Consider the following 21159-nt stretch of genomic DNA (forward strand, 5'->3'; position numbering starts at 1 on the left):
ACATAATTTAAATGGTGAAATAACCGTGACAAATGGGCAATTACAATACGTGAGTTTTAATTATGGAGGCATGTATTATTTTAAAACTATAATGGCCGAAAACTGACAAATAATGATTTTTTTCATTTTTTTTTCTTATTCTTACTGTTAAAATGCATTTACAGTAAGGTAGCTCTTAGCAAAATGAACCCCCCAAAGAAAGCCTAATTGGTGGCGGAAAAAACAAGATATAGATCAGTTCATTGTGATAAGTAGTGATAAAGTTATAGGCTAATGAATGGGAGGTGAACATTCCTCGGATGCATAAAGTGAAAACGACTGAGAGCTTAAGTGGTTAAGGATGGAATCATACAGATAGCAGACTTTTGTAACCTGATTTAAGCCTAGAACCCACTAGAGCATTTTTGAGCATAATTAGAGAGCGCATTCAATTGCTAGAAATTTCCCTAAATGCTCTGCCAAAGTAAATGGATGGGACAGATTCCACTAGAGCGATTGCTATTAAGGAAATCACAGTCACAGGACATGCAGCATTTGGGAGAGTTTCCATTCTAATGAATTGTATAGGAGCAGGGAAATTGCTCCCAAAATTGCTAGCAAAACGCTATCACAAATCGCTAATGGTTGCGTTAGCGCTTTGCGTTTTTTTAGTGGGTTCCAGGCCTTAGGTTTATTCTACACTGCAATTCCAATTCTGATCTGCGATTTTCACTGGATGCTAGCAACACGAGAAGAAAATCACTGAAAAAATCTCAGAATGCAGGACCTTTGCATCAAAATCAGAATTGGAATCACATGTAGTGTAAAAGAGCCCTTAGGTGTACAAGAACCCTTAGGATTGTTTCAGACTTCCTTTACACTGAAAATAGCAATATGATTCCAATTCAGATTTGCGATTCGGGTCGGATTGGGCCCCAGTGGAAATAGGCTCTAAAGGTGTTCCTGGTCTTTGGCCACTAGCATTCCTTAGGAAAATGATACATATCTTTAGCATATTATTAGGCTGTGTTCCCCTCTGTAGACGGATCATGTGCAGCCAGTGGGAGTGGACAGTGTATTGTGCTCCAGTGGCGGCGCCACACTAGGGCTTACCCAGGCTTCAGCCCCAGCTGGCGACTCATCAGCCCCTGCTAAAGCCCCCCCCCCCCACCGTGGCAAGTTGCTTCGCACAAGGAGGAGGAGGACTGTCTGGACTGGAGCCTGGGAGGAGGGCCTGGCGCTGACTGTCAGTATGACCACCAGCGATCAGTCACCGCCCTCGACCCGGGTCACATGCTGGCTGGCAGCCACGCAGAGCAGCCTGCAAGGGTACGTGTTGGTGCTGTATAAAGCTGGTCACGTGACGACGTTCGGCGCCACGTGACGCGCAGTGCGCTCACCTCGCCTGGCCCGCCCACCCAGACAGCTTCAGCAACTGGCCGAAGACAGTCTGCATCACTTAGCTGGACTGGCTGCCAGCCAGAGCCAGCGCTCACACCCACCCAGCACAGGACAGGAAATGTCCGAGCCACTCGGGAGTCGGACTGGAGCCGAGCCAGAGCTCAGCAGCAGCAGGAGGAACTCCGAGGAAGACTCAAGCCAGCTCAGCTGCTCAAGGTGGGTGTCCAGCCAGCCAACTGCCCAATTTTTTTTTTTGCACCACCCAGGCCTGAGGTGCCCCCTGAGCTGAGCCCAGCCTGGCACCACCATCCACCAGGCCTGCCTGAGCTGCCATGGGGGACCCCCAGCCCACCACCACCAGCCAGGCCTGAGCTGCCCTAGGGGCCCTACCCCACCACCACCACCATCCAGGCCTGAGCTGCCCTGAGGCTCCCAGCCCACCACCACCAACCAGGCCTGAGCTTCCCTGGGGGGCCCCCAGCCCACCACCACCAACCAGGCCTGAGCTGCCCTAGGGCCCCTACCCCACCACCACCACCATCTAGGCCTGAGCTGCCCCGGGGGGCCCCCAGCCCACCACCACCACCAACCAGGCCTGAGCTGCCCTGGGGGGCCCCCAGCCCACCACCACCACCACCGACCAGGCCTGAGCTGCCCTGGGAGGCCCCCAGCCCACCACCACCACCAGTCAGGCCTGAGCTGCCCTAGGGCCCCCAGCTCACCACCACCATCCAGGCCTGTGACCTTCAGCTCAGCCCACCACAAGTCAAGCCTGAGCTGCCCTTGGACCCCAATCCCACCACCACCAGCCAGGCCTTAGTTGCCCTGGGGTCCCCAGCCACCCACCACCAGCCAGGCCTGATCTGCCCTGGGGCCCCCAGTCTACCTACCACCACCAGCCAGGCCTTAGCTGCCCTGGGGCCCCCAGCCTACCACCGCACCAGCCAGGCCTTAGCTGCCATGGGGCCCCCAGCCTACCTACCACCACCAGCCAGGCCTTAGCTGCCCTGGGACCCCCAGCCTACCACCGCACCAGCCAGGCCTGAGCTTCCCTGGGGCCCTCAGCCCACCACCACTAGCCAGGCCTGAACTGCCCTAGGGCCTCCAGCCCACCACCACCAGCCAGGCCTGAGCTGCCCTGGGGCCCCCAGCCCACCACCACCAGCCAGGCCTGAGCTGCCCTGGGGCCCCCAGCCCACCACCACTAGCCAGGCCTGAGCTGCCCTGGGGCCCCCAGCCCACCACCACTAGCCAGGCCTGAGCTGCCCTGGGGCCCCCAGCCCACCACCACTAGCCAGGCCTGAGCTGCCCTGGGGCCCCCATCCCACCACCACCAGCCAGGCCTGAGCTGCTCTGGGGCCCCTAGACCACCACCACCAGCCACGCAGGCCTGAGGCCTCCAGCCCACCACCAGTCAGGATTGAGGTGCCCTGGGGCCCCCAGCCCACCACCACCAGCCTGACTACATATACTGGGGACAGCTATACACCTGGCTACCTATGCTGGGGACACTGGCTGTCTGTCATTATGTGCATTTACTGGTGAAAAGTTGTCTCTTATGTGCATTTACTGGGGAAATGCAGTCTGTCATTACATGCATTAACTGGTGAAAAGTTGTCTCTTATGTGCATTTACTGGAGAAACGCTGTCTGTCATTATGTGCATTTACAGGTGAAAAGTTGTCTCTTATATGCATTTACTGGGGAAATGCTGTCTGTCATTATGTGCATTTACTGGTGAAAAGTTGTCTCTTATGTGCATTTACTGTGGAAATGCAGTCTGTCATTACGTGCATTAACTGGTGAAAAGTTGTCTCTTATGTGCATTTACTGGGGAAACGCTGTCTGTCATTATGTGCATTTACTGGTGAAAAGCTGACTCTTATGTGCATTTACTGGTGAAAGGCTATCTGTCATTATGTGCGTTTACTTCATTTTTTAATGTAACTACGTTAGCTGGTACAACTACATTACAGTTAGCCCCGCCAACATGACGTCATGACCACGCCCAAATTAACACCCCCGGCCAAGCCCAGCCTGCCAGCCCTTGTGCCCCCTTTGAGCCCCCCAAAAATTTGAAGCTGGAGCCGCCACTGGTGTGCTCTGGTGGTCCGCTGTGATCCGGCTGTAGCTCTGGGCAGGTCAGTTACCCCATAGGCTACATGAGGAAACACATCCACCTGGCCCGGGATTATCAGAGTCTGCACAGAAGTGCAGCTCATTTGCAGCAAGGGATCTCATGGATCCCTTGCACAATGACAAGTGTGAACAGCTCCTGTATATAAAATAGGAGCTATTCATTTTCAGTTTTGTGATGAGCAGAGAACAGACAAAAAAACTGTTACCTGAAGCTAGCATGAACAATACTTTGTGGTGACAAACTATGGCCTGACTGTTACTCATTAAACAGCTAAGAACGGTGCACACTGCTTCTTATCTAAGACACTACAGGAGATATCCGAGAAAAGGCTTTTTAGGAAAAAAGCCAACAGTATGGGGTTTCACTCCTCCAGCTGTCAGCTCAGCAGTATGACAGTGAATAAAACAACTGGGACAAAGTGCCTGGGGGTTGAAGGAACAAAAGTAATTACATTGAAAAGTCATATGACTGATACTGCTGGAAAGTGCAATATATATGTGTTTGTCATTGCACTTCCACATTAGCATTGATTAATGTTAAGTCATGCATGTAGACTGTGGCAGGGGCACAACACCCAGTACAATAAATCAAAGTTGAGGAAACAAACCTAAAAAAAGATTTGAGAATGTAAGTTAACACTAGACTTTAGGAGCCCATTAATGATACAATCTTGATTGTACAAACTTACCATTCCTATGTAATATGAGTGACTACTTAAAGCATCAATTTACAGCGTAAGTATTCACCCAGTTTACCCTTCTACTAGATTTGGTAAGATTGTCCAATCAAGATGGGCACCTTAAGCAGTGTTCATGCTCTGCAGCAGTTAAAAACGGATAAATCCTTGGAACATACAAAATTAGATGAAAACTTTGATGCCAGCTCTCTTTTATCCCCCCCCCCCCCCCCAAAAAAAAAAAAAAAACTTTTTTATATATATCTTATCTTCTATTATCTTTATTTTTAACCACTACACATGCCTTTTTTTCTCTCTTGCCAGCTACAACTTATTCCATTCCCTACCTTCTACTGAAATATACCTAAAGCGATCAATTTGATACCAACTTAATCTGATTTACTAACTACCTTTTACCACTGTTATCTAGTCCATTCCCCTATACACATTATGTAGTTTACACCGACCCATTCCTGGTATTGGTATTGGTATACCAAATAATAAATACCAGTCGGCATAGGGAGCCTCTCTATGCCGACTGGTATTTATCATTTGGCACTGTTGTTGGCCTGAGGGAGCGGGCTTGGACCCGCAAAGCGCGTTGCCTGTGCTAAATAAAAATCTTTTGTATGTTACAAAGATTTCGTCGTTGAGGTAAGACACCTCGTTATCCTTTTCATTTTAAACTGTTTTTACATGCTTATATACAACCCAGGGCGCCTCTTTCCCCCTATTTGCACATCTTGAACTGAATGTTGAGATTGAGCACTGCACTGAAAGAAACACGCAGAACATTGCTTTTGCCTGGCCAGCTGTCATCATACCTTTATGTCCAGCAATGATGTCCAGGACTCTGCCTGGAAAGCTCTTGCTCACTGGAAAACTGTCATAGCCAGACAAAAATGGCATTACACATAACATTCTTTCATCATGTGGTAGACTCAAAGGATTCATTCCAACAGTCTAGAAACCACAAGAGAAAATGCAATTTGAGTGCATACTCAGCTTTCATGTAACATTGAGACATTGCGGTTGTTAAACAAAGCTTTCATACTGAATTCTCTTTCCTTATTTGTCTTTATCCCTTATCTATGTAAAAAAAGCATTAAAGAGAACCCGAGGTGAGTTTGAAGAATATTATCTGCATACAGAGGCTGGATCTGCCTATACAGCCCAGCCTCTGTTGCTATCCCAAACCCCCCTAAGGTCCCCCTGCACTCTGCAATCCCTCATAAATCACAGCCACGCTGCTGACAAACAGCTTGTCAGAGCTGGCTGTGTTTATCTCTATAGTGTCAGTCTGCTGCTCTCCCCGCCTCCTGCAGAACTCCAGTCCCCGCCTGCATCCCTTCCCTCCCTGCTGATTGGAGGGAAGGGACGGGGGCAGGGACTGGAGCTATGCAGGAGGCGGGGGAGCAGCTGAGACTGACACTACAGATGTAAACACAGCCTCACAGCATGGCTGTGATTTATGAGGGATTGCAGAGTGCAGGGGGACCTTAGTGGGGTTTGGGATAGCAACAGAGGTTGGGCTGTATAGGCAGATCCAGCCTCTGTATGCAGATAACATTCTTTAAACACACCTCGGGTTCTCTTTAATGCAAGAAGTGGTATATTACACTTAAAGAGAACCTGAACTGAAAATAAAAAGTCTAAATAACCATTCACAGGTCATACTTACCTCCTGTGTAGTCTACTCCTCAATCTCTTTATCCTTTTCTGCATCCCATTTGTCCACTGTGATCAATGGATTTATCCGTCCTCCATTTTAAAAATGGCCATAACCCCATAACAGCTTCCTGGTCAGCACACTGTTAAACTGTAATATCACCCACTTGAGCCATAGGGAAACATAGCCATTACCATGCACATTCAGTTGCGCGCGTTGACACTGTGGAAATCCTCCACAAGCGTGTAATTATATAGTACTAAGCTATGGTGCTATGCACCTGTAGAGGGAGATTCCCACCGGCAGATGGAGATGTGGAGTACAGATGGACTTAGCCTCTGTACTGCCACAGATGCCAGATGGGAATTGCACGAGTTGAAGCAATGTAGGGCTGGATAGGCTTAAGAGAGAAGGAGCACAGAGACAGAATAAATGTGTGTCCACCAATCTAGTCGCCACCCAGCGACGGTGAACACAAAACAACGGAAACAAAGTGGGAACACAATCGCAAGAGAGGCGATTGCCAGAAGTGACACAAGACTGAGCAGGACAGAGCACGAGAGTAACAAAGACACAGCAAGCAAGAACAATAAGGAAAATAACAAACGCTAACTAATCGTGACACTCATTCGCAACAACGAACGCGTTTAAGCACGATCACTGCTCGATAGGCGCCCAGTGATAAGCGTGTCACCCTAACTAACCAATGACACACAAACACGAAATAGAGAACGCGAACGCTTGCTAAACGGTTCCCACACCGAGCCTACAGCAAGCGTTCGTACAAGACAAGACAGAAAGAAGGAGCAGCCAGCAGCAACCGCAGCTCTGGCCTATACGCTCAGACAGAATTCAGAAGGAACCATCACTGCTACCGCTAGAGCGAATGCGATCCAAACAGACAAACAGATGGGGCTACAAGTAGCAACCGCTGCTCTGGTTAGCACCCCTAAGGTAGAATACAGAAGGAGGCACTACCACTAGGGCGAATGCAATCCAGACAGATGAACAGATGGGGCTACCAGTAGCAACCACTGCTCTGGTTAGCACCCCTAAGACAGAATACAGAAGGAAGCACTGCCACTACCACTAGGGCTAATGCAATCCAGACAGATGGAGCAGCCAGTAGCAACCGCAGCTCTGGCCTACACTCCCAGAAAGACAGAACGATTCCCTGTCGACCGCTGCTGGTGACAAGGCAATCGAGACAGAGAGACAGAACTAGGCAAAACAAATAATACAACCTGACTGGACTAGAAGTGCAGTCCCCAGGAATTACTCTAAGATAATCTTAGCAAACGACAGCAAGGCTAAAACTCTAAGAGTGTTTGCAGGAACAAACCTTCATGACCAGCAAAGGATTCTGGGAGCACATGGTATTTATACTGCAAGCCTTCAAAGGAGGCAGCTAGGCATTTTGCATGACAAGTGTATGCAAATTCCTCAGCAGCAGAGCAGGTTCTGAAACTTGCAGAGCGAAGACAGGTCTCTTTTCCAGAGACCTGCAGCCCTCAGACTAAAGGAATGGACAAACAGCTGTCTGTCCTTGCAGACAGCTGAGCAGATCGTTACACAACCCTTTCCAATCTTACATTGGCCAATGTCCAACAGTGGCATGTTCCAGACTCCTGTATAGGCCTGGACATATGACAACATAGGAAAAAATGGCTGCTTGCTGTTTCTGGATAAAATCTGGCAAAGCATCAGCCTCTGTAGATCAAAGCGAAAGCCTGTGCCTGTTCCATCCTCCGCCACTGAGCCACATCATTTAAATATTATGTGGGCGTATTTGGGCTCCCGCTAGAGGCGACGTTGCTGGGTCTGCTCCAGTATGGAGTCAGCCTGTGTGGAACAAAGTATTGGACAAAGTCTGCCACTTTGTTCCCCATCGGTAAGATGCTTTACTGCATAATACTGTAATTATGCAGACATGTGTGCGATGCTGGAACTAGCACACACACATCACACACATACACACACACACACACACACACACACACACACACACACACACACACACACACACATACATACAAACACACACACATCACACACACACATCACACACACACACACACACACACACACACATCACACACACACACTGGTGCAGGGTTACCTTTAAGAGACCTTACCAGATCCCCATCGCCCTTCCCTCCCACAATCATGCAGACATGCACATCATCCCCCCGCACACTGGAAAATAGTAGGTGCTGGAGGGAAGGGCGATCGTGAAAATGGATTGGAAAGGGTAAATGATTATTTAGTTGGGAATTATAACTGATAAATAAAATTATGCAGTATGTTCACAGCTTTTATAGTGTTCTTTTCATAACTGAGCTCTTTTCCTATATCCTTCAGCTACTTTCACCTGGATAGGTCTTTGTGACATTACCATGCAAATGTGCATTTAGAGCTGCTGTTGAATCTATGTGTTATAAAGCCAGCCGGCAATGTTACTGCTTAATAACACAGCAATTATTGTTCTTAAACTTGTGATGCAAATGAGCGCAACCAAAAACAAACAAGGCTGTTATTACAATCCTTTTTAGAACCAACATGAATCCACTTTAGAAATCATTTTTAAAGGACCAAGAATGTGTAAAATGGAAGTAACACATACATGATTTTTACGCGTACGTTAAAAAGGGGCGCTGGGAAAAAAGGGCGCGGGGTTTTAAACAATAAGCATGGATAACGTTTAAAAATGAATTGTACTGTATTTCGTTTAAAATTAATGTTTTATACAGTTATAAATCATTAAATAATGTGCATGAAATCGGCAATTGTAAAAACGTTAATCTTCCATTTAAATAGTGAAACGTATAATAACGTTTAAAAAAAAAATTACTAAGTAACCCTCCCTGTACCTACCCCTAACCCCTAGACCCCCCTGTTGGTGCCTAAACCTAAGACCCCCCTGTTGGTGCCTAAACCTAAGACCCCCTGTTGGTGCCTAAACCTAAGACCCCCCTGTTGGTGCCTAAACCTAAGACCCCCCTGTTGGTGCCTAAACCTAAGACCCCCCTGTTGGTGCCTAAACCTAAGACCCCCCTGATGGTGCCTAAACCTAAGACCCTCCTTAGAGATCACTGTATTGTGTGTAGAATAATGTTTTAGAAACAGTAAGGGATAAAATATAGTACAATTTACGTTACGTACTGATCGCTTTGTTTCGTGAATAATAATGTTTTACAAACACTAAGGGATAACTTTTAAAATAATGTTTTATTGAAATAGGAAACGTAAATCATCACAAGCAGTTATAAAACATGAAAAATCTTCGGGCGCCGTTGGTAAACGTTATTATTCTCGGGCGCCCTTTTTTCCTGTTCGGCGCCCAGTAAACGATAATTATTATGGAAGTGAATGGCGGCGCCCGATTTGTCCACTAGCCACCTGCGCCCTTTTTTACTGTTTCCGATTTTTACATATGTACTATATCTGAAACAAAATTGTAAAACTGATTATTCAAGAGGAAGGAATAGGCCTTCAGTGACTGCAATGCTATTGTTGATAATTACAATGATAATGATTGTATTCATTATCTGCTGTCTTACACATACAGTGGCATAGTGTATAGCACACTCACCTTGCAGAGCTGGGTCCCTGGTTTGAATCCTAGCTAGCGCACTATCTGCAAGGAGTTTGTATGTTCTCCCCTGTATTGATGGCAATTTAATTTCAGAACCTGTGTGTGGCACTATGTATTTAACAAGGGCGCACCAGGTAAAAAAGTCCTAGATTTTGCTGTGATGTGATATTCCTCAGTAAATGGCTGTTATGATTGCTAGGAAATAGGAAATGCTGTTATATACTGTCATCATGGATGTTATACTCTTCTGAATCCATAGTTTCTATTTTAAAATATATATTTAAAAACAGTGTAGTTCCACCCCCTTCCAGAGATTATAACTAACCACCACCTGCCCAGGCGACCAAGCTGGAAAAAGACAAAAGAATAGAAGAGCAGGAGCGCTCCGTAGTGTAACAACGCTTTATTAAAACAAGGTGCGCAATAAAAAATCCACTTACTAGATTAATATAAAAGCAGGTATGTAACTGGGCTAATAGCCCTTCAGTCGTTCCCAGGTGGATGCAACCTCAAACTACCGTGGCCATTGGAGCTGAGCGGATCTGATGATGAGATGATTCTTGGTGCCCCACCATGGGGTAAACGTGTGCTGGCGACGTTATTACACGTTTCGTAATAACAACAGCAGAAAACAGCAGGAAAGGGGACTGGCAAGTTGATGGTCCCTCCTCTACTAATACAACTACTAATACAACAAATGGATATGGCTTTCAACAATGTGGGGTGGACATAGGAAGAACCTCCCCGCCCCTCACAAAGTACCCTTGTCCCTTGCTCACATCAATGTACCTTGAAAAGGATGATGGAAAAGAAAAATAAGAGCTTATGCTGTTATATGGTTAGCCAATGTCACTGATGTGAATAATTAAACAAGGTTTGTTACAGATCACTTACTTATTCACAGAGTTAGGTGTAACAACAAACACACAAAGACCAACTGAAGAAAAATAATAATGTAAAAAGATACACAAAACTGTTTTGTTTTTTTATTTTTTAGTGATGCCTTTTGAATTTGAATTTCCAGTGGACCAATGAGAATAGCCAGCAGCAAAGAAATGATGCAAAGGATACACACTGGGCAGTTGATCTACTCTAAACTATAGAACAGCTTTAATTCCAATGTCTTGTGCTAATTTCAACTTACTTGAAAAAGAGCCAACCAGCCACTAGATAAGTAATAAGCAGCTGCTGGGCTTAATTAGCTCAGTGTATATTTGCTCAGAAAGTCAAAATTGAAGCTCATTTCTAGTCTGGACCAAAACAAATCCCATTTCTAGCATTTCTATGTTTTACATTGAATCAAGAATAAAGTGAACATAATATGACCAAAAATGAATAAGACCATAAAAACAGCATTAAAGAAATGCATTTTAAAATGTTCATGCTGTTCTCATTAACATATATTGCTGTGTATTGTAGAGCAGGCAGCTTAACCATGATTTTCTAAAAATACATATGAACTGCAGCCGCGTTATGTACAAGAAAGGCTCAAATTATCTGCTAATCACTGCATAGTCATGACCACCAGCTGCAAAAACTATCAGATGGAGCCGATAAATATGATACCACAAGCTAAAAATGTGAGTTCCAGTGCTTTATCTGATCACAAACAGAGTTTGGTTCACAGTCATGCTTTGCTACTTATCTCTCTTAGGCCAATAAAGGCTGTGTATTTATTTTCTTTACATATTAAGGACTATTATGAAGGGAATGGTGGGAAAATTTCAATATCTGTTGTGGATTTTTGATGGAGCTGCAAGGATGACATGAAGCCCTTTCCCCCATACTTTGCATCACCTTCACTTTATGCCCAATGTAAATGGATTAATATTGTAAGCCTCTCATTCTATCCTTTCCACCATTTTCTTAGCGTACACATAAATAATCATGAACTGCAGGGCACAGCGTGTGTTGTCCCTGCTATGCACAGAGAAGAGCAAATATTTCAGTGTAATCCTTATTAACTGTCCACACCACAAGTGATCTCTCTGAGGAAGTCTGAATAAATGATATTACTATCAGAGCTGGGTCACCTGCTGTACTCTTGTGTCTTCATGCACAACATACTACTAATTTACTAATACTGACACAGTTGCAAGTGTTCACTGTTAGTGGTCAGTGGAAAAAAAATCTTGGCCAACTCTGTATATCATTAATAAGAACTCCAGCCAAAATGGTTATTAAAGAAACTCAACATTTCCTCTTTATCGCAGACCTCTTCTCTCTGGCATGGCTCCCCTACTGGCGGCTGATGAAGCAATCAGAAGAAGCTGACACTAGGGGAGCCGTACAGGAGAGAATTGCCGCTGGAACCATGCATTAGGAGAGCCAAGCTGGCAACACTGCTAATTATACACAGGGGAGTGGGAGACACAAGGGTCTCCAACATTGCGGCAGGTCGTATTGGCAGGCATTCGTAAGTTGGGGACTACCTTTATTTGACATATAAGATGCAGAGACTTTTTCTCCCCATTTTTTGGGGAGAAAAAGTAATAATCCGAACACTTGTGTAGCGCTTTTCTCCTGTCGGACTCAAGGCACTCAAGAGCTGCAGCCACTGGGATGCGCTCAAGAGGGCACCCTGCAGTGTTAGGGAGTCTTGCCTTAAACTCCTTACTGAATAGGTACAGACCCTAGACAGGATTTGAACCCTGGTCTCCCATGTCAAAGGCAATGCCCTTAACTAGTACACTATCCAGCCACTACCAGTACACTATCCAGCCACTACCAGTACACTATCCAGCCACTACCAGTACACTATCCAGCCACTGCCAGTACACTATCCAGCCAAAGTGCTTCTTATATGCCAAAAAATAGACATTTGTTAGGGATTGTTCACATCTAGGGCATTTTCACAATTTTTTAAGCTTTAAGATTTGCAAAATCGCCCTGAGAGCGCTTGTGCAATGATTCTCTCTGAGAGTGTTCACATCTGAGCGGTTCGTTTCTGATCCCCTCAGCAAACCGCTGTTTGTATAGGAAAAGCGCAAAATGCTCACAAAGTCGCTTTGTGCAGAGAGTGCGTTCGCGCTTTGATTAATAAACACAATGTATTTATTTATTTCTGGTTCAAGATTTGCGTCAGGAAGTGAAAAAAATCAAATCACTCTGCAAAAGGCGCTTTGAAAAGCGCTTTACACAAAATCAAAGCGTGCAGGTAAGCGCCGGGAGGAGAAAAAAAAGCAGGCAAAAAAATCAAAAATCGCTGGCATGAGCGATTTCGATTTTAGATGTGAACAAAGCATTAGACAACAGGCAAACAAGGGAGAAGAAATGGAAAACGCTGAATGAATAGAATCCTTTTCCTCATCTCGTAGGTTTTGGTTGTGATAGATAAACACACCTTTTAGAAAACTAGCTTGGACAATTGTTAAGACATTTTTAATATTTTATCTTAATTATTGTCTATAAGATTGCTTGCACTTCTTATAGTGAATATAGGGTCCCCAAGGACGCAAGACAGAAATAAACACTTTACAGATGTTCACACTTCCCTATGCCATTGAAAATTAGAAAAGAAAGGTTTGCTCATGTTCTTTTTTTTTTTATCATAAAACTTTTTTATTGAAGTTTAAGAAAAGATGAGTTTACATAGTCATGTACTGAACAACATGTGTACATGAGGTATACAGTTGGACTGATACAGAATCATATTTAAACAAATACAGAATCATATTTAAACAGAAGGTGCTTGATTTTAATACTAGGCCAAGAAAGGGAAAGCTTGTGAAAAGAATAACAACAATTTATGTATGTATGTATATATTTCCAAGGTAATGGAGAGGGGTAGAGGAGGAGTGCTTTATCATAGGTCTTATGATAGTCTCCTGCCAGGCGTTTACATTATTTAATAGGTAGCCAGGTAGGGAATATCATAATATAACAACCTACATTTAACTATGTACTAGTGGTACCAGTGGGCCAGAACGGACCCCCACTAGAGATATAGGGAGACGAATTGAGAGACCTTGGTAGTAGAAAGGTCAGACCTAGTACCTAGTATAAGATGAATGGGAAGATTATAATTGTCCTAAGACAGAACTGAAAGCAAAGCTAAAACGAAAACAAATACATATAATCTAACTTTCTAACTTTAACTTTAAACTCTACTTAGCAGGACATAAATTCAGGTACCATTACACGTATCATAGATTCAGGTGTTTGGACAGTATGTGCTCATTTGGCCTAATCCTTGCTCTTCCAAGGATTGTGTGCAAGCCTCTTATCTTTGCTCGTTTCGACTGGGGGCTAGGGAAGGTAGGTAATATTTTTTTTTTTTTTTGCGGGAAGACTCAGGTATCAAGTCGATCCATTTTGTGACCATGCATCAGGGAAGTAGAAATTGGTGGATGGTAAACCCATCCTGGTTCTTATTTTTTGTTCCATCTACAAATTGTCCTTTGTGTGGGTTAGGAGTTGGTAGGATGAAATCTCTTCTGAAGATTTCCAGTTAAGAGTGATTAGGTATAAAGCGCTCAGCATTAAATGTAGGATTGGCGGGCGGATTTCCGAGGGGAATTGATTGGCATCTATGAAAAGAAGGACCAGCTTAGGAGTGAGGTTGAAGTTGGGTTGTGAAATATCGCGGATATGACTTTCTACTTTGACCAGAGATCAGCAACAAGAGGGCATTGCCAGAACATGCGGAGATAAGTGCCTAAGTAGGAATTGCACTTCCAACATATGGCAGATGTGGAGGTGGAAATGGTGGCAAGCTGCCTGGGCGTTCTGTACCATTTGTAAAGGATTTTCTTAGTCAGCTCAAGGTGGGAGTTACAGCGAGAGCTTTTTGATATAAGTTTGCCCGCAGATATTAATTTGCCCACTAAGATCTCACAGTTGAGGTCTGCTGCCCAAGCATTAGAGTATCTTTTAAGCGGGGAAGGGGAATCTAGCTTCAGGTGTTTATACCAGATGGAGGTGCCACCTTTAAGGTGGCCTGAGTAATCTAACATGGATAAAATGGTAGGGTGGATACTTGGAGGTGATATTTTTTCTTTATTAATTAGATGAGAGATTATATGAAAGGAGAATACTTGGGTTTGTGGTAGGTTATATTGTTTCTGCAAGTCTGAAAATGGTTTGGGTTGAGAGTTGCGGTAGAGGTCATGTAAGAACAAGATGCCCGAGTCTTTCCAATGCTGTAGATTTATATCTGGGGTGTAATGTTCGAGAACTGATAAGGGAATTGGTAGACGTATGGTTTCGTTTTGGGGGGGCGGATGTTTGATAAAGTATTCCCAAGAAGTCAATGATGCCTGAATGGCAGGGTAGTTGGATTGCGGGGGTTTGGCCCCCATTGCAATATTAATTAAAATATCTTTTAGATTTGGTCCCAAGGTGGCCAAATCAACCTGTACCCATGGTTTGGGATAGTGAGGTGACCACCATTGTTTCACCATGTCCAAGTTGGCTGCATGGTAATACTGTTCTATATCTGGTACCCTCATGCCGCCCACCTGTCTTGGAAGGGTCAATATTTGATATGATGTTCTGATTTTTTTACCTTGCCATATAAAGTTATTTATACATTTCTTCATGTCTGAAAACCACGATTCGGGGATCAATATTTGTAGGGTGCGTAGAGCATATATGATTTTTGGTAAGAGGAATAATTTAAAGGCAGCTATGCGACCAGACCAAGACAACCAGAATTTCGCCATTGAGGTACATTCTTTTTTAATATCTGCAGCAAGCGGGATGAAGTTGTATTTAAATAGTTCTGATGGAGATTGAGTCAGTTGGATGCCTAAGTAGGTTACTGCTCCCTCTGCCCAGGTAAACGAAAACATAGCTTTGAGTTGAAGTGCCATTTCGGGAGAGATGTTGAGGGGAAGAACATAGGATTTGGTATGGTTTAATTTGTAGAGGGACACTCTAGAAAATTGTTCTAGGGTTTCTAATAGGGGCGGGAGGGACTTTATTGGGTTAGAAATCATTAGAGCGATGTCATCGGCAAATATGCTGATCAAATGATTTGTTCCTTTGATGGGGATACCCATTATGTCGGGGTTAGATCTAATTTTTTAGGCGATGGTCTCCATAATTAGAACAAAAATGATAGGGGATAAGGGACATCCAGACGGGGCAGTGTAGAGTGCCATAATGGCTGATAAGATTATACCTGAGAAACCGAATTTGATTAGTGTGGCCCTTAGAAACTCCCAATGGACTCTGTCTAATGCCTTCTCCTCATCCAAAGTAAGGAGCAGAGAAGGCATCCGACAGAGCCGCACATGATTCAAAACAGCAGCCACACGCCTCGTTGCGTCAGCTGCTTGATGCCTAGTAGTGAAGCCCACTTGATCATGGGCCAGTAGTGAGGGAGAATGTTTCATCAGTCTTGATGCGCGTAATTTAGCATACAGCTTGGTGTCCGCATTTAATAGAGATATTGGTCTGTAATTGGATGTCAAGGTATGGTCTTTGCCCGGTTTGGGGATAACCGTGATGATGGCTTTTAAGTATTCTTCAGGGATTGTGCCTGTTTTGGCGAAGTTGTTGAACAGGTCTGTCAGGAGAGGGGAGATTATATAGTTGAAGGGCAGATAAAATTTGTTTCCGTACCCATCAGGGCCTGGTGCTTTGTTGCGTTTAAGAGCTCTGATTACGGAGGAGATTTCCTCTGCTTGGAAGGGTGTGTTAAGGGTGGCCAGTTGTGAAGGGGTGAGGGAGGGGAGCTTAATAGACTTTAAAAATTCTGCTATAGTGTCTGTAGAAGGTTGAACTATGGAGTTGTCTGATTGTAGGTTATATAGATTGGAGTAATAGTTACAAAACGCATCTGCAATTGATTTAGGATTGGATTCTATTATGTGTAGAGGGATGTTTTATTGAATGTATTTTTGTTTTAGCTTGCTTTAATTTGAAGAGTCTGGCTAAGTAAGCTCCTGCTTTGTTGCTGTGAGAGTAAGTGTCTAGCTTCAATTTCTGTCTTAGGTAGTCATATTTATGTTGTAATGAGGAATTTAATTCCTGTCTAAGGAGAAATCATTATTTCTCTAGTTCTAAACTTGGGGTTTGTTTGTGTGGCTTTTCTCGTGTTTGAATTTGTTTTAATAGTAGGTTAAATTTTTCTGTCTGTTTCTTTTTGAGAAACGAGCCTTGCCTTATCAGAATCCCTCTTATGAAAGCTGTCAGTGCAGACCAGATCACGGCTATCCCCACGTCTGGGGTACAGTTGGTATGGATGAAATTTTTGATCTCAGTTTCCAGTTTACCTGTAAAGGAGTCATCACAAAGTAGTGAGGTATTTAATTTCCATAGAGGGGGTTTAGAGTTAGGAATATTTCCCTTTATTGTTCTATGGATGGGCACATGGTCAGACCATGTTTTGATCCTGATATGAAGGTCGGAGACATTTTGCAGAAGGGCCTTGTCTGTTATGAACAGGTCAATTCTCGAGTACGTCTTATGTACTGTCGAGAAAAAGGTGAAGTCTCTAGCTGAGGGGTTATGCATGCGCCAGGGATCAAACAAGTCGTGCCAGTGAAGTTGTTTATCAATCGCATAAGAGTGTTGTCGGGCTTTAGAAGAAGTATCTAGTAGGGAGGGGCAAACATTGAGATCACCACCTAGTAGTAAGAGGCCTTGCTGAATAGATTTAACCTTTGTGAAGAGTTTTCGATAGAAGGATTTTTGGGCGCTATTCGGACCGTACACTGCCACCAGCGTATATGTGCAATCATTAATTTGCCCTATAAATATCAGAAATCTACCATTAGGGTCTGTAATAACCTTGAGGGGATTTATCTTGAGATCATTATGGAATGCTATCATAACCCCACATTTCTTTTTAGTAAAGGTGCTATGGTAGATAGTAGGGAAATATTTATTTTTAAAGAGGTGGGTATCTTTTTCCAACAGGTGTGTTTCCTGGGCAAAAATAATTTGGGAATTGTGTTGTTTGATTTCATTCCATAACAGATGTCTTTTGTAGGGGGAGTTTAGTCCCCGAACATTAATAGATGTAACTTTTATCTCCATCTCCAAGACCAATCAGCATAGAGTCGTAGAGCACAGCGTGACCAAGCGTCTAGCAAGACGCGAAACGGCCGTCGCAAGCCCCAACTGATGCCTGGCACCCCCACCTCCTACTCACCACCACCAAACTGACCACCAGTTGTACGCACCAGTGGTATGTTACCCGAATTGATGTGATCACTTGGCAATAAAATTGAAGACGGAAGGTGCCCGGATGTTCTTTTCTTCTTTTTCTTCCTGGTCACAAGTCTGCAAATATGGCCGCTGCCTGTACAGAGCTAGGGGTAGCTGAGAGCCTTACCGAAGCTTCTGCTTGTTCACCTTCCACCCGGAGCTTGGATCTTGCTGGGCTGTTAGAAGGAGAAGGTGTTGGTGAGTTCAGCGGCTGTACGCCATCTATTGTGGAAAGGGTGTCGCCTGAGTTTGCCTGGTCCGCGGATGCGTGCTCGGGGCTGTCGGCGCCATCTTGTCCTTCTGGCAGGCCTCTGTGTTTTGCCAAAGTAGTCCGTTAGCTTGTTGGGCTTGAGCGACCCGAACTTGCGCTTTTTGTTGCTGTCCAGTTCGGTCTCCATCTCCTCTTGTCTGTGGTAGCTATTTGCGGGGTTTTGCGCCATGCTTTGAGCCGCTTTGGATCTGCCGGAGCTGATCTAGCTTGCGTCCGTCTTGTCTGACGTCGCAGCCACGCCCCGGTTTGCTCATGTTCTAATTTAAAGAACTAGTATCATAAAAAAAATTGTAAAATTTAAAATACATACATATAAGATGTACTTCTGTTACAGAGTAAAATGGTCCATGAATAACTTTTTTCTTATGTCGCTGTGGTCATTCAGGTGGTGTTTTTAAGTTCCTTATCATTTTGGAATACTGCCCTGCAGGCCAGTGTCCGAAGAGGGTGGATCCTGCTTTGCTTTAGTATGTCACAGTACATAGACACCATGACAACACGCATGCGTGAAACCGGATGGTGGACGGAGTCATAGATCCCCGCCTCAACCCCTCCTACCATTCGGAATTTCTCGGTGCCAGTGACCACGCTTGTCCCAGCAGATACACTGACACACAGAGGCTGCACTGAGTAGCCGAAACAGTTTTGACATTACTCCAGAAGCCTCATAGCACTTTCTTGCAAGAACTGGATTACAGCAACAAGCTAATCCATGCAGCAGAGCACACCAGACATTAATCCACATAAGCAATATTGCCAGGCAAGTAGCCACTGAAAAACGTGTTTGGCTTTGCTTGTGTGCCGCTGCTTCGCAAGTTGTGTTGCTTATTGCTGCATATAAAGCTGCATAAAGGTTGCATGACATGCTTGTCACAGCTTAACGGACGTCTGTGATTGGGACTGTTTTGTCTCTCTGCTTCGCTTGCTTTACTTGTATCTCTATTGCTTGAAACGTTAACCCTTCATAACATGTACACATCAGGAACTATGTCTTTGTTGAGTGGATAACCACGCTACCTCATTAGCAAGTAACTTTGCTGGGATCCGTATCCACTCACTACTCACAGAACTTCTAACCTGAAACTGAACTGATTAATAGTGAATATGGGGGGAGGACTTTTTTTTTCTGTGTGTCCCACTGACACTTGTGTTGCATAGACAGCTTTAATGATTCATACTGTGTGTGCCACTGCCAGGCCCAGCACATTCAGTGACTACCTGTGTATGTGACAGGTGCACATTACCCATCACTGCATATACCTACCTGTTGTTCACAGTGCACCCACATACCTACAGAGATGAACGCACACAGTGTCACTGTGCCTGTCTGCTACCTGTCTGTGTGTGACAGGTGCACATTGTAATACCCATTACTGCATATACCTACCTACCTACTTGTTGTTCACAGTGCACCCACCTACCTACGTGAGTTGTGCGCACGCAGTGTCACTGTGCCTGTCCGCTACCTGTCTGTGTGTGACAGGTGCACATTGTAATACCCATCACTGCATATACCTACCTACTTGTTGTTCACAGTGCACCCACCTACCTACGTGAGCTGAGCACACGCAGTGTCACTGTGCCTGTCCGCTACCTGTCTGTGTGTGACAGGTGCACATTGTAATACCCATTACTGCATATACCTACCTACCTACCTGTTGTTCACAGTGCACCCGCCTACCTACGTGAGTTTTTCACGCAGTGTCACTGTGCCTGTCCGCTACCTGTCTGTGTGTGACAGGTGCACATTGTAATACCCATTACTGCATATACCTACCTACCTGTTGTTCACAGTGCACCCACCTACCTACGTGAGTTGAGCGCACGCAGTGTCACTGTGCCTGTCCGCTACCTGTCTGTGTGTGACAGGTGCACATTGTAATACCCATCACTGCATATACCTACCTACCTATTGTTCACAGTGCACCCACCTACCTACGTGAGTTGAGCACACGCAGTATCACTGTGCCTGTCCGCTACCTGTCTGTGTGTGATAGGTGCACATTGTAATACCCATTACTGCATATACCTACCTACCTGTAGAGTTGGGCCGAACGGTTCAATGCGAACTTCAGTGGTTCGCGTTCGCGTCCCGCAGGCGAACCTTTGCGGAAGTTCGGTTCGCCCCATAATGCACATGGAGGGTCAACTTTGACCCTCTACATCACAGTCAGCAGGCCCAGTGTAGCCAATTAGGCTACACTAGCCCCTGGAGCCCCACCCCCCTTATATAAGGCAGGCAGCGGTGGCCATTACGGTCACTCGTGTGCTGCCTGCGTTAGTGAGAGTAGGGCGAGCTGCTGCAGACTGTCTCTCAGGGAAAGATTAGTTAGGCTTAACTTGTTCCTGTCTAGCTGCATACCTGTTCTGTGAACCCACCACTGCATACCTGTGCTGTGAACCCACCACTGCATACCTGTGCTGTGAACCCACCACTGCATACCTGTGCTGTGAACCCACCACTGCATACCTGTGCTGTGAACCCACCACTGCATACCTGTGCTGTGAACCCACCACTGCATACCTGTTCTGTGAACCCACCACTGCATACCTGTGCTGTGAACCCACCACTGCATACCTGTTCAGTGAACCCACCACTGCATACCTGTGCTGTGAACCCACCACTGCATACCTGTTCAGTGAACCTGCCACTGCATACCTGTTCTGTGAACCCACCACTGCATACCTGTTCAGTGAACCCACCACTGCATACCTGTTCAGTGAACCCACCACTGCATACCTGTTCAGTGAACCTGCCACTGCATACCTGTTCTGTGAACCCACCACTGCATACCTGTTCAGTGAACCCACCACTGCATACCTGTGCTGTGAACCCACCACTGCATACCTGTGCTGTGAACCCACCACTGCATACCTGTTCAGTGAACCCACCACTGCATACCTGTTCTGTGAACCCGCCACTGCATACCTGTTGTGTTCAGTGAACCCGCCACTGCATACCTGTTCTGTTCAGTGGACCCGCCACTGTATACCTGTTTAGTGACCCCGCCACTGCATACCTGTTGTGTTCAGTGAACCTGCCACTGCATACCTGTTCTGTGAACCCGCCACTGTATACCTGTTCTGTTCAGTGAACCCGCCACTGCATACCTGTTCTGTTCAGTGGACCCGCCACTGTATACCTGTTCAGTGAACCCACCACTGCATACCTGTGCTGTGAACCCACCACTGCATACCTGTTCTGTGAACCCACCACTGCATACCTGTTCAGTGAACCCACCACTGCATACTTGTTGTGTTCAGTGAACCCG

The sequence above is a fragment of the Hyperolius riggenbachi genome, chromosome 5, assembly GCF_040937935.1.
Source record: "Hyperolius riggenbachi isolate aHypRig1 chromosome 5, aHypRig1.pri, whole genome shotgun sequence".
NCBI lineage: Eukaryota > Metazoa > Chordata > Amphibia > Anura > Hyperoliidae > Hyperolius > Hyperolius riggenbachi.